The sequence below is a fragment of the Phoxinus phoxinus genome, assembly GCF_949152265.1.
Source record: "Phoxinus phoxinus genome assembly, chromosome: 8".
Lineage (NCBI taxonomy): Eukaryota > Metazoa > Chordata > Actinopteri > Cypriniformes > Leuciscidae > Phoxinus > Phoxinus phoxinus.
In genome coordinates this window covers 33,264,375-33,285,766 of record NC_136883.1, presented here as the reverse complement: position 1 = coordinate 33,285,766, position 21,392 = coordinate 33,264,375, and the positions used below count along the sequence as shown (strand labels likewise).

The following is a 21,392-nucleotide window of genomic DNA, read 5'->3' as shown; positions in this document are numbered from 1 at the left end:
TAGACAACTACTACATTATGAAAGTGTGTTTACATTGGATTCAGTTTGGAGTTATAGTGGTAACAGATATTGGTCATAATACATCTTACGCACTCATTTCTAAATTGTGGGACTGCAAAATCTTTTTAGCAACTGTTTATTAAATGGTTTTGTGTGCATTTCCAATGCAATAGGAAATTCTTTACATAAAACACATTGTAAACGCAGGGCCATGACAGTCCATCTGAGTGACTTGAATGAGATTGCCAGGCATAGCCTACTTTCTATTTTTATACACCATTCTGCTTGACAGTTTGAACTGCTCCCATATGATTACCAAAGTGGTTTCGTTTGCCTTTTGGAAGAATATGTCCTCCAGATTATTATTTGTGCTTTGCTTAATCTTCCATATTAATACCAGATTCAATAATAGATTTCAGAATTATGAATATGAAAACACCTTGTTTGGCTATCAGTAGTATAATCATAGTTCAAGAGATGTGCTCCTCCTGAAATCAGATGTATAAAGCTAATTTTAGTATGATGAACGCTTCTCATTTTTTACATAAAGATGATGTAGACTGCGAAATTTAAAAATGAATCATCTATGATATTTTTCTTGGCCTTTCATTATTACTTTTGATGTGAACTATTACATGTTTTACATTTACAATTTTTTCTTTTTCAATTATCATTATCATTGATATGCAGCCTGAAAGAGAATATTTAGAATTGGGCATGTGTATTTTGTATTATTATTACAGTATAATCATGTTAGATTGATTACCTTAAGTCCAAAATGATAAGATTAAAGCCATTAATTAAGAGTTCATTAATGCTGTTATCATTGCTTCATGAAGCTCGCATAAAGTTTAAAATCACCATCTCTACACAGAATTAATTACGTGTGTGTGTGTGTGTGTGTGTGTGTGTGTGTGTGTGTGTGTGTGTGGTGCATATAGAATTATATAATAACTTTTATATAGTAAACGTCGCTGTACTATCATGCTTTGTGAAAGTCAGACCAGATCACACCTGCAGGGGTCAGTGTTTAATTAAGAAAGAAACTCAGTGTCAGTCTCACACAATGTTTAGTGGATCCTCAAAAATGTCTTTGCACACACCGGCCAAACACACCTTAATCATAAATTCAACCACCTCAGGGCTGCAGTATGGCATTTTGAAAGGCAGTTCGGGTAAAAGGCTGCCCCAAATAAAATATGCAGTGACATTTTTGTCACTTTTACGATATTACATAGTGTACCTTATTATGAATCTGCTATATTGCCATTCTCAATCAGGCTATATTTGCTGTAATAAAATGGTTTTAGAAGTATGATTTGGCAACATATTTCCATGCATGAGATTGCCTTAGTTATTAGGTATTCCTGGAACAGCTGAAGTTTGGGAAAGCACAGATGGTTTACTCAAGAATACAGTGTTCCTGAAAAATCATATTAATGTGGCTTATGAACAAACAATAAATTGAACCAATGCATTTTCAGCTGTCATTGTGTTGATAATACTAATATTCTTGGTTATATTGCCTACCAGACTGTGATGTTTGTGAGGAGTGTTGATGTTTAATGCCACACATTTTGAAACGAGTTCTCATTAAGATCAAGATGTGGACAGCGAGTTAAGTATTTACAGAGACACACATGGCATGTTTAAAAGCTATTTATATGAAAAAGATACACTAAGATTTCTTTCTTAATGTACAAGATATTTAAAAGAGAGAAAACTGTATGTATGAATTCCAGGAAAACACAGAACAAAACAAAGAATAACTTAGTAATTGTAATTATTGATTGAAGAATGGGTTATTATAAACATGCCTGGAGGCGAGTAAATCAAAAGTATTTTTCAGCTTTCTCCTTCATCCAAGACTAGGTTGTTTTGAGATATCTAATGATATTCAAAACGGTTGCCATGCAGGTGCAGTCCATCTATTGTGACTCTTTTCTGAGATTGTAGATGATGCAACATGTGCCGTGATTGTGAATGTCTTCAAATCCTATAAGGTTTGAACACAAGAACTGTTTGTTTGTTTTGTTTTTTCAGGATGATTATGGTCAACAATTCATGTAAATGGCTCAAATGATAGAGACCTCTGGCTTTTTTTCTTTCTTTTAGCACCGTTTTTACAGGTTATGGTATTTTGCCAGTAGCTGCATTTAAACCTCATTTTAACACTTAGTTCTGCTTTTAGGCTGCCTTGGGAATATCGAGTGCATTTATTTGTTTGTTCCTCTGCTTTGAATTGCAGAAGATGGGCTTTTTAAATCAGATATAATGCAAATAAATCATGTTTTACTGGTTATAAAAATGAACTTAATAAAAAATTAAAACGAATAAAAATAGCAAAACAATTTTTTTCAGAAAATTTTAAAAATGTTTAAAGTAGTTTGAAATAAAACCCATGCACTCATAGCATAACTGACTAATTATGCTAAAGTACATTTTTATCTTCACAGTTGTTACAAATATTGTATTGCTTTTCTTAAATATATTTTATATTGCTGTTTTGTTGGTATTTGCTTGGTTTGTTCTTTATTCAGTATGTGGACTCATGGGACGCGATTCGAATATTTACACTTTCATCCTACAAATTACACATTGTCATCCTATCTCTCATAGGCATTTTATTTTGGTGTATTTGGGCATTTTTTCAGCTCTCTCACATTCATATCACATCTACAGTCATTATTCCAACCTCAAAAGATATGTCATTTAGAAAGCGAGCCTTTCATGTTTATATTGAGGCTGGCCAAAGCCGACTAAAGAAACAACTGTTGAACAAGTTGCATCAAACAGAGATGCATTCAAGCTGTGTGTTCAAATGAAAGAGGCAAAGCATTCGTGCAGCTTTGTTTTGCTCAAAAGATAATCATTTGACAAAATCCACTGTTTCTAGTTTTCTTTTCCTTCAGCTAAAATTGCTTGCAGGGTTTGAATATATTACCATTGTTGTTTTATGTGACTACAAATGACCCCATCAAACAAACAAACGTGTATTTCTTTGTTTTGTTAAATCTGTTTCACTAATAATGGATTTGAAGATTTTAGAGCATGTATATGATATTGAGGCTAATTTATTAACACAATTTGTAAAATGAAATCCAGTTCGAATTATAATCATCTCTCTCTCTCTCTCTCTCTCTCTCTCTCTCTCTCTCTCTCTCTCTCTCTCTCTCTCTCTCTCTCTCTCTCACTGCATTTTTCGGATTTACAGTAAGAATGTAAGACGCGCTCATAGGCTGATCATATTATGAAGATATCAGGTGATATTTACCGTTAACTTTTCCAAGGACTAGCAGCATTATATTTTGAAAACAAAAGTCCAGTATTTACAATTCTCAAATTATAAAATATCTCATATTTCAAAGCTTTGAAAGTTCTTTGATCAGTACCTTCGTTCAACCAATTCTGCCAGAGATTGCTTACTGTAAACTGTAAAGAGTTCATTAACAGTGAGTGAGGGAAGAAAACCATCTATGCTCAGGGTCAGACAGCCGAGAGAGATTACAGTGGACTCTTATTTTGTAATGTCCACTAGCCAGTTGAAAGACTCAGACACATGATTGCCTTCTAAAACCAGAGATTAGTGGCTGTCTGATACGGGCATTTGGCCCCTGCCAAACTGCAGCATCAATACAAAAGCACTCAATTAAAACATGCTTGTGGATACAGAATTCTCTCATTCATATTGCAGGAATTATATGCTTGTCAGATAGATATATTAATGAACCGTTTTACTGTATACTCTATGCATCCATGGTGTTTCCCTGCCAACGACCCAAGACACTGGAATAGGCTCCACATGAGATAATATGAAAATTGTATAGAACTTTGGATGTTTTACGTTTACACACATACATACTTCAATACTTAAATTACTGAGTATCCCAAAAAATGACTGAATAATATATATATATATATATATATATATATATATATATATATATATATATATATTACATGAATAATTACAAAAATGACAAATACTTTTGCTATATCTTAGTATGCAGTAGTTAAAACTAGTGTTGGGGTAACACATTACAAGTAATCAGATTACTTTTTTCAAGTAACTAGTAAAGTAGTCCACTACTTTTAAATGTACAATAAAATATCTGAGTTACTATTACAAATAAGTAATGCAAGTTTTTTCCCATGACTGACCGCTCTTCTGTCCTCATGTTGAGAGAAAACTGGAGTAAGTGCAGAGGCGTTGTGTGTGAACATGATGTTTATTGTAGATCTCATCTCACTTTATTAAGCAATGTCTTTGCTTTTGACCTTCGGTGATATAATTAGTAGTTGAACTATAGTATTGAACTATGAATATATAGGCTATATATGCCTCATTAGCGGCTGTTTTTATGGGCTGCTATACGTAAGCCGTCCGCCATATTGGAACAGTCAAAGCATGTCTGTAAACATTTGAGAGAAAGACTGAGCGTCTGCAACTGTAGTTAGACGCATGTACGATTATTAGATATACATGCAAAAGACTTTAGGAGATGATTTTGCTAAACTAACACAATACAACAAGATATATACAGTAACATGACATTAAAATGTTACCACAGTAAAAGTAAAAACATTAAAAAGTAGCCTACCAGTAAAACTTTTTTTAAATTAAAAAACAAGCAAGCAAGCCCAGTCCAGGTGAGAAAAATGAATGCAAAAGTTACTGTAACATTATTTTCCATAAAAAGTAACCAATTAATGAAATTAGTTACTTTTTTAGAAAGTAACTTTTATATTGTAACGCATTACTTTTAAAAATAACTTTCACCATCATCACCATTAAAAAAAGTGATTATGAATAGAAATGTATTATTTTAAAGCTGACTCATTCTTTATGTCTAATACAGTCAAAATGACAGTTTACTATGAAATTGGTGTTTTACATCCTGTTGCTTCAAAGTAGACCTCCATAAACAACTATCAGTTTTTTGTGTTTGACTTTGCATTTCGTTCCTTCGGTTTTGACAGACAGACTGCATTTGACTTCACTTCAACCACAGTGTCAAATGCCGGCCATTGATTTCTGGTCATCTCATGTGTTGTTTGAGCTTTCAGACTCAAAGCTCTAAATTCATAATAAGCGCAGTGGAGAGCCATGATATATCAGAGTGGCATTGTGAACATGTAATCTTTCATTGGAAGACATTCATTTCAAATTTTGTTGAATATTTGATCAAATATCTTACAACATTCATCGTTTAATATGCTTTCAGTGAACCACTGCTAAGCATACAGGACAGGGTTTATTTCAAGCAACAGACAAACTTTCCAAAACTCACCAGAGTTCATGTTAAACAAATGTGGGTCTAGATCTCACTTGGACATACAAAAAAGTTGCTGAATGCATTTGGCTGTTTCTTCAACTATGTGCACTTTTGGCCCTGTAGACTTTCAGAAAATGAACTCTCTTAAATGTGTGAAAATGCATTCATAGAAAGTGTCGTTTTTAATGTGTTTTGAATATTCATGCCACTTGTACAAAACTGGATGATATGCTTCAAGGTTACTCTTAATGCCATTCTTAAAACACACACAATACAAAGCAAGTTTGTGAATTAGCAAAAAGACAGCCTTTTAAAAGAAGCAAAAAGCTGTTACATTTATTCATTTTCAAACTCTTTTATCCAAAGGGACTTACAAATGAGGAAGCAAGTGAACAGAGGCTAAATGAATAAAGAGGCAAATAAACACAAGAACTGACAACAAAGTTTCAGACATAGTTTAGAGTAGCATAAGCTAGAATATGGAGGAATTAAAAGCATTAAATGCATGGAGGAAAGTGAAAGCATAGATTTTTATTTATTTTTATGATGAGGTCGCTGAAGAAATGAGGTTTCAGTTGTCTTTCTGGAGAGTGATTTTGTGGCTCTCTGTGATGGTCCCGCATTTACCGATCTCTTCTGGTAGGGATGTAGACTTGTAAGAGCGAGTGGATGAGGGCGCTGAGCCTGTGGTAGATACTGTATGTAAGCAAGCGTCAATGCCTTGAACATGATGCTATCAGCGAGTGGTAGCCAGTGCAGAGAGATAAACAGAGGTGTGACGTCGGCCCTTTTGTAAAGGGTTTTGCACATGATGGAAGTCCAGCCAGAAGAGCATTGCAGTTATCAAGCCTTGAAATGACCAGTGACCGGACGAGAAGTTGTGTTGCATGCTCAGTTAGGAAAGGCCTGATCGTCCTGATGTTGTGTAATGCAAACCTGCATGACCAAGCTGTCTTTGGTCTCTGAAGGTCAGCTGGTCATCAAAGATTTCTCCAGTCCAGATTGTGCTGTTCCTATCTTCTGAAAAGTCTTTGTCTTTGAGGCTTGTACTTTTGAATGGCTACATTAGATACAATTATTTGAATTTTCAGGTTGAGTTCCAGCATAAATTCGTAAAATAATTTAATAGGCTATATCAGGTATGATACAGTCACTATAAGTCTCCTTTATATATATTTCATATAATCCTTTTTTTTTTTTTTTTTTTTTAAAGCACAAATTCTTTTCTTGGACTAATTTATTCTTAGAATAGCATTTTCAGATTAACTGGCATTGTAATTCAAGTGACAGAATTGCGCGAGCAAAGCTTTAGTATCTATACTGCTGTGCTTTTCAGATAACTCACTGAGCGTTTCTTTAGAAATTCTATAGGCTAAGCTGCTGGATTGTAATTTGACATTTTTGTGAGTGAAGTGTTTTTTTCTGTACAGAAACTTCAACAGAGATGTCTGAATAAAAGACTACGTTTGTGAATCACTCTTTGTGTTAATGTATATATGTGCGCATGTTACTTAAACAGCAGGGGCCTGGGGACTTTCAGCAGCAGCTTTCTGTTGGTCAATGAGGCAAAGCTGTGTGTGTGAGGAAGTTTTTCCACTATCAAGCAAAATTCCAGAGATAGGAGTCTAGTTTCATTGTGTAAAAGAAAAAGACATTTTTCACATTGCAGGTGGCCATTTACTGACAAGCCTTAAAGGAGCTGCCCCTTAAAACCAGGTCATTTCAGACAGAGGGTCAAAATGAAGGTTGAAAATAGTATTTTTTGGCATAATATATATATATATATATATATATATATATATATATATATATATATATATATATATATATTAGGGGTGTAACGGTACGCAAAAATCACGGTTCGGTACGTACCTCGGTTTTAAAGTCACGGTTCGGTTCATTTTCGGTACAGTAAGGGATAGAAATGCAAAACAAACTGCTGGTTGTTTATTATAAACTTTTTTTAACAATTTCTTTACACTTTTTTTTAAACACACTTTTTAATAAAATATAACGTTAGACTAATAAATAAAAAAATATAAAATAAAAAAGAATAAGAAATAAAATACTGCTGCAAAGTTCTCCACTAAATAAAATACTCTCAAACCAATATTGGCCATGACGCTAGCTAGCGAGAGGCTGGGCTAAAGCAAGTGTGCCATGTATGTGGTAACTGGTAATACATACATTTTCTCATACTAATGACACATATACGTTTGTTTGTTTGGAAAGCCCGCTTTTAACAGAAAGGCATTCGGAAATGTCCACAGATGAGCGCAGCAGCGCTCTTTTTTTTTTTTTTTTTTGAGCGCATCAGCGCTCTTAACACAGGCGCGCTTGCACGTGTTTCGTTGTCACAGCAACATAAACAAATTTCCGCACACAGGAAGACAGATGTTATGGTAATATTTTACATGTATTTGAATCACAAAAACGATTAATCAGATTTAGGCCACATTTACACATAGCCGGGTATTTAGAGAAACGAATATTTCCCCCCCTCCGTTTTCAATAATAACATCGTGCACACAACCCGCATAAATACGCCGTCGAGCGCCTTTATAACTATGCCAAACCTATGGGCGGCAGTGTAGGGAGAAGGATAAAGCCATGCAAGCCAATCAGAATCCTCAGAATCGACAAGAGAGAACCTAAAACCCCGTTTCTCCCAGTTGACACGACAACACATAACCGGCGTTTTCAGAAATCTCCACTTTGGCCGGAGTTTTTAGAAATAATCGTTTTCTGGGATAAAAACGACGTTTTCGTGTAAATGACAGGCCAAAACGCAGAGAAATATCTGCGTTTTCCCATCGTGTAAACGGGGCCTTAATCAGTGCAACGCGGAGACTTCCGACACTTAATATGTTCGTGTGGAAACTCGGAATTGACGCATGTTCCGCACACAAAACTAGCCTAATTTACGTGAAAGATTGCATTCGGTGCACATGTGCACCGTACCGAAAGTCCTGTACCGAAACGGTCCGGTACGAATACATGTACCGTTACACCCCTAATATATATATATTATTTGTTTTGTGCTTTACGAAATCATTGAAGTGTAGAGCTGTAGTATTATCTTAGTACAGTTAAAAATGGTTGAGCTACTTTCACTTTCAAAAATTGCTGATAATTTACTCACCCCGATGTCATCCAAGATATCCATGTCTTTCTGCAGTGAGGAAAACATGCCAGGATTTTTCGACACAGAATGGACTTAAATGGCAACCATCTATCCCAATGTTCAAAAGAAGGTTCAAATGTCCGTCTCAATGCAGCTTCAAAGTCTCTACACGATCCCAGTTCGAGAAATAAGGGTCTTATCTAGCGAAACGATCATTTAATTATTATTATTTTTTTAAATGTATATACTTTTTAACCACAATTGTTCGTCTTGTGCTGGTCTGCGTCACGCCACGCATTCACATAATCACGTTGGAAAGGTTTTAACGGGTCACGTCATCTATCTAAGTTATTTGTCTGTGTACTCCGGTTCAAAAAAGTAGGGAAGGGCGAAAAACTTCCTTTCATTTTCCCCTCCAATTTCAAAATTGTCCGACATCTTTATTATTATTTTTATTTATTTTCGTGACCTTTCCAACGTGATGACGTATTACGTGGCGCGTCGACAGACCAGCACAAGACAAACAATTGTGGTTAAAAAGTACATTTGTATTTATTTCTTTTCGACTGAAGAAAGAAAGACATGGACATCTTGGATGACATCGGGGTGAGTAAATTATCAGGAAAAATTTTTTTTTCAAAGTGAACTAATCCTTTAATGAAATGTTAAAATCACAATACGGTGTTTTATTTGTTGATGTACTTTGTTTACACTTGTATGTCTAAAATGGCAGGTACCAGTTTTGGTGTCCGAAATGGTCAAAAGGATACAGCTTTCACTATAAACCCATCTGTCTATTCCTTTGAAAGATGAAAGCTGTTTCATGCAGTAGTGTGCATTACAGTCTTGAAAGAGGAAAGCAAACCAGGACAGAGAGTGAAGCGAATTTCCCGGATGCACAGTAAAAAGGAGACACGTATTGTATATTAGAGTCTCTTCAAACACCACGCAGCTGCTTAGATGACATCTTCATTGAACATTACACACCAAACAACAGTTTCATATGCAATAGGGAAGAGACAACTGACAAATAAGAAGAAAATTGTAGAATGGGCAACAGAACATAAATATCAGAATGTTTAAAAAAAAAAACTGTCTGAGCATCTGTTAAATTATGTGGCCATTTATTCACAAATTAAAATGAATGCAAACTGAAATAAATGGTATTTTATGCACAAATGGTTAGCGAAGGTTTGGTTCAGCAGGTTCAGCTCTACATTTTCCCAACTGGAAAGTTAAAGTCTCAATCCTGCTCTCTCATCTTTTAGCCCTTGAGCAATGCACTAAACCTCCGGTTGCTTGAGGGAAACTGCTGCTGTTTTACTTGAAGTATTTTTGGATGAAAGCATTTGTGCCTAAAGATAGGTAAAGTAAAAACTAAAATAGAAGCACAGTCAGAGTGTAGCACAGGATGCCATCATTGTTATGAGAGAAAAACGAGCAAGAATAAAGATCCCGAACATCTCAATTTATGACAAATGTAGAATGTCAATATCACATGATGAAATCAGCCTCTCATGTATAAGCATAACAATACAGGAGATTTGTGAGTTTGTGTTTCTCCCCTAGAAAATGTTATTATGTTTTTCCCCCCCAGACAGAAAATCATTCACCAGTTCATATCAGCTGAGCTTTTTCCTCTTTAAATGAGTCTCCAGTGTCTATTTTCAGTAAAGTACATGATCAGTAGGGGAGACCGGGGACAGTTGCAACACTTTTTGCATTTGGCTCTGTTATTCGGAGACGGTTTGGATTAGACAAACCAATTTTTTATACAATAAACTTACATCTGTCTGTTAATAGTCTAAACCATTTAAAGATTGTTCCAGAATCTACATTTTTCACAATTTGCATTTGAATGTAAGGAGTCAGATGTTGCAACTGACCCCGTGCCCGGGGACAATTGCAACACTGTTTGGGGATGGTTGCAACATGTTACAAATAGGAATATATGTCAGTTTTAGCTAAATGATTATTATCAAATATTTATTCATCAGCTTTGATTAATGACAATTATAGATTTTTCTAGATGAATAGGCCTTATGTGCAGATGTAAAATATTCAAATTGATATCAAATACAGTAGGCTTTTAGTAAAATAAGAAGAATGGAACGATTTGTGAGGCAATTAACTTTTATTTAGCCTATTGTCATGTAAAACATTTTTTTTAAACTATATTTTTTATTATCATTTTTCATTTTAGCAAAACAAAGGTTAACAATGTAATGTCAACAATATAACTGCATCTTGCATCTACTTTAATGATAACTTTACAGCAATAACTCTCATTTTAACAACTGTCAAAACTTGATGAACTATATTATATTTAAGTAAAAACTTGTGTGCAGATGAATGAAAAATTATGAAAGAACTTTTTTAATGTTAAAAATACTGCTATGTGGTCTGTTTTTATATTTATGCATTGTACGGGGACAGTTGCAACAGTTGTTGCAACTGTCCCCTTACCTGTCAGCCATGATAAAACCTCATGTGCTAGCTAAACAAGGTGGCATTGAAACATGTTAACCATATTAGCTTAAAGTTAACATATCACTCATTTAAACCATATAAGTTTGAACTGAATCACAAAAAACAATCACCTCATTTTAACAAAAACAAAGCTCAAGAAAATAAATACTTTCATACCTCAAAAACAGTTTTTTTTAAATAAATCCTGGAGAAGCTCAGGAATCTCCTTGATGTTTCTCTGCAAGGGAGGGGCATCCAACTGAGCATGTGCAGTGTGAGTGTCATCACTCTAGCTTCTTTCTGATTGGAGAAAAATGACATGTTGCAACCATCCCTTGTTGCAACTGTCCCCGGTCTCCCCTAGTACCTGACCGACAAGGTTGTAATGTTTCAATTTATATCGGTTTCAGTTTTTTGGTCGGGCAAAATTATTTTATGAAACTACACATTTTGACTGGACATTTTGATTGTTTTTCCCTTTGCCAAAAGAGGTTTAACACCCATAATGCACTGGGAATGTTGCCATCCGAATACACTTGGTGCCTTGCTTCAGCAAGAAATATTTCTTAGTAAACTTTTATATATGTATTTATCAACGCTATCTCACGACCTCACTCGTATAAATTCATACGATTTGTCTAAGTTTTATAGGGGCGGGGTCAGGGGTAGGTGATTTGTACGTTAAAAATTAAAATTTTTTTGTAAAAAATAAAATAAAAAATAGATTTGTATGTATTCATACGAATTGGGCAACTGGTAAAATATGTAGCATTTAGCAAAAATCGAGAGTGAGGTCGTATGAACTCGTACGAATTAGCCACCTCGTAAAATACGTATAAATTGCCTTGAGATTTGGTTGGTATATATAAATATTTTCAAATCAATTAAAAATTGTACTGTATCTAAAAACCTTTACATCATTTTGCAGTTCCAATGTTGGAATAGTTTCTTATTTAGAGATTTAAATTTAAATGAGAAATTTTGAGATTGTGCTTGTGGCTGACAAGAAACATGTTTTGATCATGTAATAAAAAATTCAAATAAAATTAAACTTTTCCTTTAATCCTCCCTTGTTTGGCTTATGCTACTCTGAGCAATGCCTGACCTTTGTATTTTGAGCACTTCTTGCATTATTTTTGCCTCTTCACGATGACTCGCTTGCTGTAGTCCTCAGTTGTAAGTCGCTTTGGATAAAAGCGTCTCTGCTAAATGACTAAATGTAAATGTAAATGATTGAATAGCATGATCTGGCATGGTAGCTAACAAAATAACATCTGTGGAAATGTGTGAAATCAATGCAAATGAAAGCTTTTGACTAGCTAGATGACCAAAGATTGACATTGTCCAAACTTAATTTGAATTGAAAATGAATGTGTATTGCAAGACCTCCAGTACAAAGTGTCCAGTGCCACTTGCGTCGCTTAATTGCCATTCTGTGGCCTCATGGGAGATTGGATGCATGGAAATCTCTCTCCTAAGTAGTAATAGGTCATCAGGTTATTGCCTATTGTTCTAAGAATACTTTGAATTTGGACATACTTCTCTTTTCACATACTGCATTTAATCTTCTATATAGTAGGGGAGTACTGTGCAGGTAGGCATAATTGGATGCAGCCAAAGAGAAAGAGACGTACAACAACTATTTTGAGCCACATCCTATAACTCCCAAGGTTTATGACATGGATGCGCAACAAATGACTAACACACATGTCCCCTATGATACATTAAAAGGAGGCTTAACTAGAGTGAATAGACTGCTCACGTGGATAAAGAACGAACAGCATTTAATTTATTATTATTCTTGAACGTGTATCAATATGAAATGGAAAGACGAAAGGTCAGCTGTGAGAATATTGCTTCCACTGCGCTCTGCATACAGATTGTTTACATTTACCAAATGACCTTGAAAGAAAACCTCAGATTATTTGAAACCTTCTCTCTATTTTCCCCGACTCTGTCATGCTGCAGGAACGTATCTGATGAGATAGCAGCTCCTGCTGTGTAATTTGCTTTCTGGTGTGTTTGTTATTCAGGACCGACTCCCAAATGACGCGGCTTTCCAGACAAACATTAAAGTAAAATATGAGTGTAGTCTTTTTTTCATAAGTGACAAGATGAGCCGTGCTTAGTTTAGTTCATTACGGTATTTTATGATACTAGGGCAGATTATTGGATGATGCAGCCTAAAAAAAATGCATACACTACCATTCAAAAGTTTGGGCTCAGTACGTTTATTTATTTATTTATTTCTGAAAGACATCAGTGCTTTTATTCAGCAAGCATGAAATAATAAAAAGTTACAGTAAAGACATTTATAATGTTACAACTTTCTATTATCAAAGAGTCGTAAAAATGCAGCACGGTTTCCACAAAATATGTTTTCAACATTGATAATGATCATAAATGTTTCTTACGCAGCAAATTGGCGTAGCCTATTAGAATGATTTCTGAAGGATCATGTGACACTGAAAATTCTGTTTTGCCTCTGCAAGGACCTTGAGCACTGCAAAAACTTCCTGTAGGTCACAGTGAGCGGTCAGCCGTTGAGCAATTGCTTTTAATCTGTGTTTGGGTCTAAAATTGTCTCCAGTGTCTGATTACAATCCTCAGCATGTACTTGAATCATCGGTAGCCTGTGATTAATCCTTATAGAGATGTGAACTTCCTTAATGGGCCAATTTACTGTTAATTAAAAGCAATTTAATGATACAACCACCTAAAAAACCTTTGTATGCAAGAATATGAAAGTCGAAGGTTGAATGTAAAATGATAATGTAATTGATGATAATATGTTTAGGAGATAACCCTGAGGCTTTTGCTGCTGAATCTGGATGGCTTTAGGCTGTATAAAAGTCGAGAGAGCAAGTGTAGCAGAAGAACTGATTGTGTGATAACTGTCTAGTCACAATCATTGACGTCGATATGAATGCAGTTCAGCCAGGAAAAAGGTTAATCTGATTATTCAATTTCAGTTGCTTTATCTCTCCACTCTGCGGGCAGATTTCCATGACAGTGAAGCTGAAAGCACCTTTTGGATTTGATTAGTGGTTTTCTTGGGCAAGTTAGACACCTTAGTTTAATGTATGTTCTTTGCTTTTATAGCCAAATTACTCTTTCCAACCCATTTTACTTTAGTAGTCTGACATGTTGAATATCTAAGTGAAATGAAGAAAATTTGAAACCGGGACTTGATTTTATACATCAGAAGTTGTAGTACGCTATAAGGTCTGGGTTATTAGTATTAAATATTGCTTTTAAGGAAATTCGGAAGCGCATGGAAGCCTGTTACAGAAAAAGGAAAAAGATTATGGATTGTATTTACGCTAATGGTGCATTCAAGTTGGGAAGTCATGTTTACGTCGTCAGGTGCGTTCAAGCCACTTTCGTCTGAGCAAGATGGTGGTGTAACTTACAGTAACTACACAAAAATAAAGCAAGGTTTTTAAACACTACTTCTAGGAAATGAAGGACAAAGAATGTGCATCAGGTGTGTTTTGCTTTTTATGTTTTTAATTAATTTAGGAAGCCACTGTAAACTTTGTCATTATAGTACAATGCTATCATGTTTTGTGCAGGCAATTAGCTTATTTTGTTGTAAATAAAAAGCCTGACCAATGTCACAGCTAAAAACAAGTATTGTGGCATTCTGAGAAAATCTCGAGCTTCCCACTGGTATTTACGACTTTGCGGTGGCGTTCATGTGCGTTCAACTCGTAAATACAATCTTTTCAAACATGACTTGAACACACCAGAAGTGCAAACAGCCCGTCTTGTTGGCAAAGGGCTATTTACACTAACTCCGCTCAAGATTACAAAAGAAACCAAACCATAACTGCAGCCAAAAGATTAATTATCGTTTAACACGACTACACTCACGAATGACGCCACTCAAATTGGCAACAGATGAAGGGAGCGCACATACCTAGATGCAACATAATCGCATACATAGTCACAAAAGTAACAGTTGGATTTTAAAACCAATCAAATCAAATGTTAAACGTGGTCTGAAAAATATATTATATTATAATTATATAATATTACTGAATATTAAGTGTCACAAACTAAGCAAGTCAAGGGTGACAGTGGCAAGGAACCCAAACTCCATCAGGCTCAGAAATGGAGGAAGAAAAAACCTTGAAACCAGACTCAGTCGGAGGCCAGTTCTGTCTGTCAGCGTCAGTCACTATTTGCACTACTGTAAGTATAAATAGCATCTAACACTATTTACATTTAGTTTCTTTGCTATTTACACTAGTGTAAATGGCCTATGCCACAAGATAACGGCATCTTTATAGCTCACAATTGCGACTTTAGTTCTTATAATTACAACTTTGTTTCTTGTAATTGTGATGATTATATCTCTTTATGTCTTATTTGAAAGCCTTTTACTCTTGAGTCAGAAACAGCTTTATAGAATCAAGTACAATGAACAATTATGACTTGAAATAAGCCACCATATGGATTTATATGAACATTTTCTAGAGACAGGTCCAGTGGTAATGACAATACATCCTTTTGTCATTTATTATTTGCATAATGTGTAATCTTTTTCATCCCCAGACCTGATAGAATCACTTTGTAGACACTGGAGTAATTATTTCGTCCTCAGCTGAAGTAATAGCCTCACAGAGTCCTGACAGGTGATTAATGAGTATGCAAGACATGACATGAAAAGATTACAATTGTCAAGCATTTAAATGCTTCATCTGGTTATGTACATCTTTAAGTGTTTCTTTTATACTGTTTTAAAGGTTCATTGAGTTTTGGAGGTGTTCTATAAACGGTTTACATGCATACAAGGTAAAAAGACACTTACATCTTCTTATAATATTCATTGTAGCATTACCTCTTGTCTGAAACAATTCAATACAAGATTCGGTCTCTTTAAACCCCTCCTTTAGGAGAGACCCAGGAGATGGCCCAGTCTGTTATGATTGTCAAGTCACCTTTATTTATATAACGCTTTATATAGATTGTTTCAAAGCAGCTTTACAGTGAAAACAGGAAAATGATTCAATGATGCAAACAGACATCATTTAGGCTGTACAGCAGCTCTAACATTGTTCAGCTGAAGTCAGTTCAGTGCTGATTCAGTTCCATTGTAAAGTTCATCAATTATTAAATTAGTTATTTTAATCTATAAAGCAGTTCTGCAGATACCGTGACGTCATTGTCCAGCTCAGTTCAGTTCTCATCCAATAGTGTCAGTGCAGTCAAATCAATAATATTGTTGAATAGGGTCATATTTACTGACAGCTTGCACCAGCGCAAATCCTCTTTTGGCGTTTAAAAACTACTGTCAGGATTTACTAAAGAAACGCAGTGAAAAATTTGCGCTAAAAAGGCATGGACACTTGCAGCCGACCTTATTGCATATGCAGTAGGAGTTTGCCTTTCAGAAGAAAAATGATGGTAGGAGAGTATTTAAATGAATCTTGCAAGGTGATTTACTAAGGTTTGCGATAGTCAATTTACTATGCGCCATTATTTACCGCCCAAAAAAGTATCTCTTAAAGCAGATGCTAATTTGCGTTGATTTTGGTAGATTGCGTTGGTCATTATGGAAATGATACGTCTGTGTTCTTTAATTTGCATGCCGTCAGTAGATCACGCGCAGAACTTTCCACAGTGCTTTTTTGTTATTACGCCCTCACATTAATTTGCCCTGTTTAGTAAATCTGGCCCTAAGGGTCCCCAAATAAGCAAGCCACATGCGACAGTGGCAAGGAACCCAAACTCCATCAGTTGACAGAACGGAGAAAAAAAAAACACTCTTAGGGTTACCCTAACCCTATTTCCATCAGAAACAAAACGCCATTACATATCTGAATTTCAGCTCTGGACGCTTTCCTCAGCACTTGATACACAGTGATACAAACGATGCCGTTAGTTTTACCGTATCAATTCCAGCACGAGTTCTCATCCTTTTCAAGTGTATGTGAAGTGGATTCACAGCACTGAAAACGGCGTCTTCTTGACTTGTTGACACCAAACTCTTCCAGGCCTTAGGTACAACTACAGCGTTTGAAGCTGGGTCAAAGTACACGTCATTCGCAGGCAGCCAGTGAAGACCATAGACTGACATTTTGCAAACATTGTTACATCAGTATGTAACCGGAAGTGAGACTAGAATTGCTGACTCGTTTCAGCAGTTCAGAATCGATTCTGTCTTTTAGGAGACAATAACTTAATTTGTCGTGCACTTTGAATTTTGTAACTTTACAGACCTGTAGAACAGGTATATTACATGAAATGTATAATGTCTGAAAGAGCATAATAGGGGCAATTTAAGAAATTCTGATATTTATGACATCAAATCACTGTACCTTGCATTTCACTGCTGAATTGAACAAAAGAATAAATATGTGGTGTCCTGCTTTTCAGAAATAGACTTAAGTCTAGGGCTGAGACTGAGTATGGATGTCGCCACAGTTCAGCTGCAGTGTCAGAGCAACTGCTGTCACCTTTAGCATTTCATGCAGAGCACAGGTAGAGACTGTGAGCTCCAAATCTCACTTTCATGTAAAGAGCAGCACTAGCTGTCATATCCCATCGTGTACCCAAAGTGCTGAGAGCGCAACGAGTTCCCACAGTTTCCTCTTGAAATTATCCAAAGAGAAAACTTGACACTAACTTCCAAAAAAAAAAGAGGCAAGGTCATGTTCAATTAGGTGCTCTTTGATTGGTGCCCTTCGTTCTTTCATTCGAACTGTTATGAAAGTGTTTCGTGACTCGTCAGTTCAGAGGTCGTCAGTTTGTCTTAAATGAAAGGAATAGTTTCCTTTATATTCATGCCAAGAGCTACTTCATCACAGACTTGCATATTAACTCTTTGACATTCATTAGCCCTCTTACAAAGCTTTTGTGATTTATGGGGAATATTGTGGAATTTTAATCTTATGGAGATCAAAGATGTCAAAATAATGGAATTGGGATGAATGTCACCTTGTGTTTTGCAAAGAATGTAATAACTTAATCTTTGGCGATTAGTCGTTCTAGACCTTTTGTGTGAGATTTTGTATGCATGAATAAAAAAATCAAATAACGTTCACTTTAATGTCTTTAAACGTTTTTTTCCTCACTAAAATGTTCATGCATAATTGCATAAATGCATAATTGATCTATATTTAAATGCATTTTATCTGTGCAATAGGAGACGTATGCTTACATAATTTATTAAACCATTGTTTAGGTCAACGGAAATTGTAAAACTATATAACATGATGATATCGTCTTTTAGTTTGGAAGACCGATATTACAATGTACACTGTTTAATTAAAATGTCTTGTTGTCTAAATAATTCATGCATGGCAACCCGAACCCGCGTCTAGACAGCAACAGTGTTGGCAGATCTTTAATGAGACATTGATATGTGACAGCATTTCCATCTTGACGGATTGTTTACAGACACCAGAGGTGGAGAAATGAAATAGAGCTACAGAATTACACATACGATTTTGATTGAGAGTAATAGGTGCCCTCAAGTAAGCAGGCAGATTCTTTCTCAATCGTCATATATTCATGTAGGCCTATATCTGAAGACTTTTCAGAACAATTTTAACAACATTTTGACAAGCATTACTGAGCGTTCACTATACTTCAGAATCTTGTCAAAAATGTAGTTTAGGTTAATACTGTACATACGTCGACAGCTAGGAACATCCTACCATTTCATTCGGACCAAATGCAATTATTGAAAGAAAAGAAATTGTCAGACACTTCCACAGACATGTAGACCACTTCTATCATTGATTGCTATCGGAATGTGAGTTTCAACCATAACAAAAAGTGTTTATAAAAAACATTGCCTAGCTGTAAACCTTAAAATCTCCCCCCTAAAGACTTTAAAGAGAATGTAGAGAGTTAAGATCTCAGAAGGTCTAAAATAGACCTTTAATTGCTTCTTTTATCCTATTTGCCATTGTTTAATTCCGTTACTTCTTGATGAATTTAATTAGACTCATTCTCTTACAAACCAATAAAATGACCTTTATGACATCAGATGTGTAAAGCAAAGGTTAGGGAATGGAAAGTCTAAAGTGCAAACAATAAGCTTTTGCAGCTCAGTATATAAGACAAAACCTTTATTTTATCATTGTTAATTGCTTTCTTTTTCTCATAGCCTTGTTTTAATTTGCAGCTGCCCCTGGAGGAGAATCTGAATCACACACACCCTTTACAAACCCATGACCTTTGTGACATTTAATTTGAAAAGTACAGATAATAAAGTAATATGACTACTTTCAAATATAGAAAAGCAGTTTGATATAATTTTGAATGAGAAATGGTCTATAATTTTTTGACTGAAACTTGTTTATCTTGACGAATGAGCTTGCATGAATAAATGCATTTATGTGTTGTGCTCTAGAGGGAAACTCTGCACTAGTATTACATTATTAGATGATGTATTCCAATTTGAATACTGATTAGTATTAAAACAGAACTCCATTTTGTGCTATATGAACAGAAAACATTTTTTTTTTTTTTTTTTTTGCTGTTTTCACTGTCATTGTTTAAATGGAAACCAACGAATAAGCTAAACAAATGATTATTATTAATATAACTTTAAAGACAGCAGAGAGGATATATAGTTCATAATGCGTGAACAAATTGTTTTATAGACATGCAGTGTTTTTATTTTTTTTCCTTTCCTTTCCCCCCCCCCCTTTTTTTTTTTGGGTCAACTCCTGGGTCACACAGGGGGCCTGCAAATTGTTGTTTGATCTTTGTCTAATAATGTGATAATAATTTTTTTTTTTTGATCAGTAACCTAGGTAACAAATTGGCATACACTAGGAATCTAGGTCAACTATGAATGAAAGGGAACAGAGGAAAACAGGAATACCAAACTAAAACACAAATGACAGGAAAGGTATTGACGAAGGGTAGGACACAGATTGATATGACGAGTATGCAAGACAAGGGTGGTGATGACGGCAGAGTCAAGGGGAGGGAGAAGCCATGGTGGAAACTCAGAGAACAGCCAGGACGAAAGCCAACGGCAGAGTCAAGGGGAGGGAGAAGCCATGATAGAAACTTGGCAGACGAAACCCGGAGAACGATAGACTGAGACAGAGCCGAAGGAGGTGAAGACCTGGTGGAGCAGATGAGAGCCTATCTTGCACCCAGCGCAATTGACTTTGTACACCGACGCATGTATCATTCCTATTTTGCACCCGTGCACAGCGGACTTTTCCCTCCACAGACGCACGTCGGTAAATTAGGGAATGAACTTGCGCTCCCGGGGGCGGTTCAGTGAAAAGAGGAGGCGTGTTCCGGCACAAACGTTCCCTGGTGCTATTTTCCAGTTTTAGAAAACAATTCCACCACTGACCAGGAAAAACCCAGTCTAAAGACAGTGGTGCGTTGCGCGTTAGTCATATGCTATTCTGAGTGATAACGAAACAACGCAAGATCACACGTGAGCCCGGACTTTAATGGTAGCCTGCAGAGAAGCTTGCAATCCAAATTGTCTGTGCGTTGATTTGCAGTGAAAAGGAGAGAAAGAAAAAAAGATTACAAAGGAGGAAATGGTTGGGGAGAAGCGGGAGCAAGGGTTGTGTGTTCTGCAAAGAGAGTTGGAGGTCAATCATTTTGCAATGTGCTGCTGTTGTGGCTGGTCAAGCACATTTTTGTGCTTTTTTCTGTTTGATATAATTGTAGATTTTATGTCTACGCTAATATTCTGGTCTAAAACTCCTCCCTGAACTTCCAGCTGCATACCGGTAGTATTTGCTGAAATTCTTGCAAAATCTTTCGGCAAGTGAAAATCTGGGCTAAAATCGTGCAGTGTGACTTCGGCATAAGTCCCCATCTTTACTCGTTAGAGGATTGGTTATTCTGTCATGTCCTGACAGTTGATTGTAGTAAATTACAAAACGTAGGAGAATCCAGCAAGAACAGTCTTTAATAACAAATCAGAAATCATAAAGAGCTGTATTGACTAGTATGTGTACACAATAAATGTGTCCTGATGACAGGAGCTTCCAGTGCAGAAGAAAATACAGTTAGGCAATAAAAATGCAATATAACCCAATTATAATATTTATTAAAAAATGTATTATCCAATATAGTAAAGTAATAGAGAAAAAATATATAGAATATATTTATTATTGTTCAGATGGTATTTAGGTGTACAGTTCTGAGATGTTATGTACAAATGTCCAGTTATGAGAGTTTTAATTGTTCAGATTGAATATAGCCTAATGGAAAAAAACCTGTTCTTGTGCCTATAGCTGTTCTGGTGCTCGATGCGCTGGAGTGCCGGCCAGAGGGCAACAATTCAAAGAGAAAGTGGTCTGGGTGTGTGGGGTCCAAAGTGATTTTCTTAGCTATTTTTCTCACTCGGAAGGTGTAAAGATCTTGGAGGTTAGGCAGGGGGGCACTAATAATCCTCTCAGCAGTCCTGACTGTCCGTTGTAGTCTTCTGATGTCTTCAGTCTTTTTACTGAAGTCTATGTAGTCTTTTTATGTCACTTTCCAGAGTTATCTAAAGGGTTTTTACTTAATATATGGATACTCCA

The 21,392-nt window shown here is 35.8% G+C and overlaps 1 protein-coding gene across 1 annotated transcript in view; it reads left to right on the top strand.

The window, feature by feature from the left end:
- plin1 (perilipin 1) overlaps positions 1–21,392 on the top strand; it is an 89,829-nt gene that overhangs the window by 619 nt on the left and 67,818 nt on the right. The gene's annotated exons all lie outside the window — the stretch shown is intronic.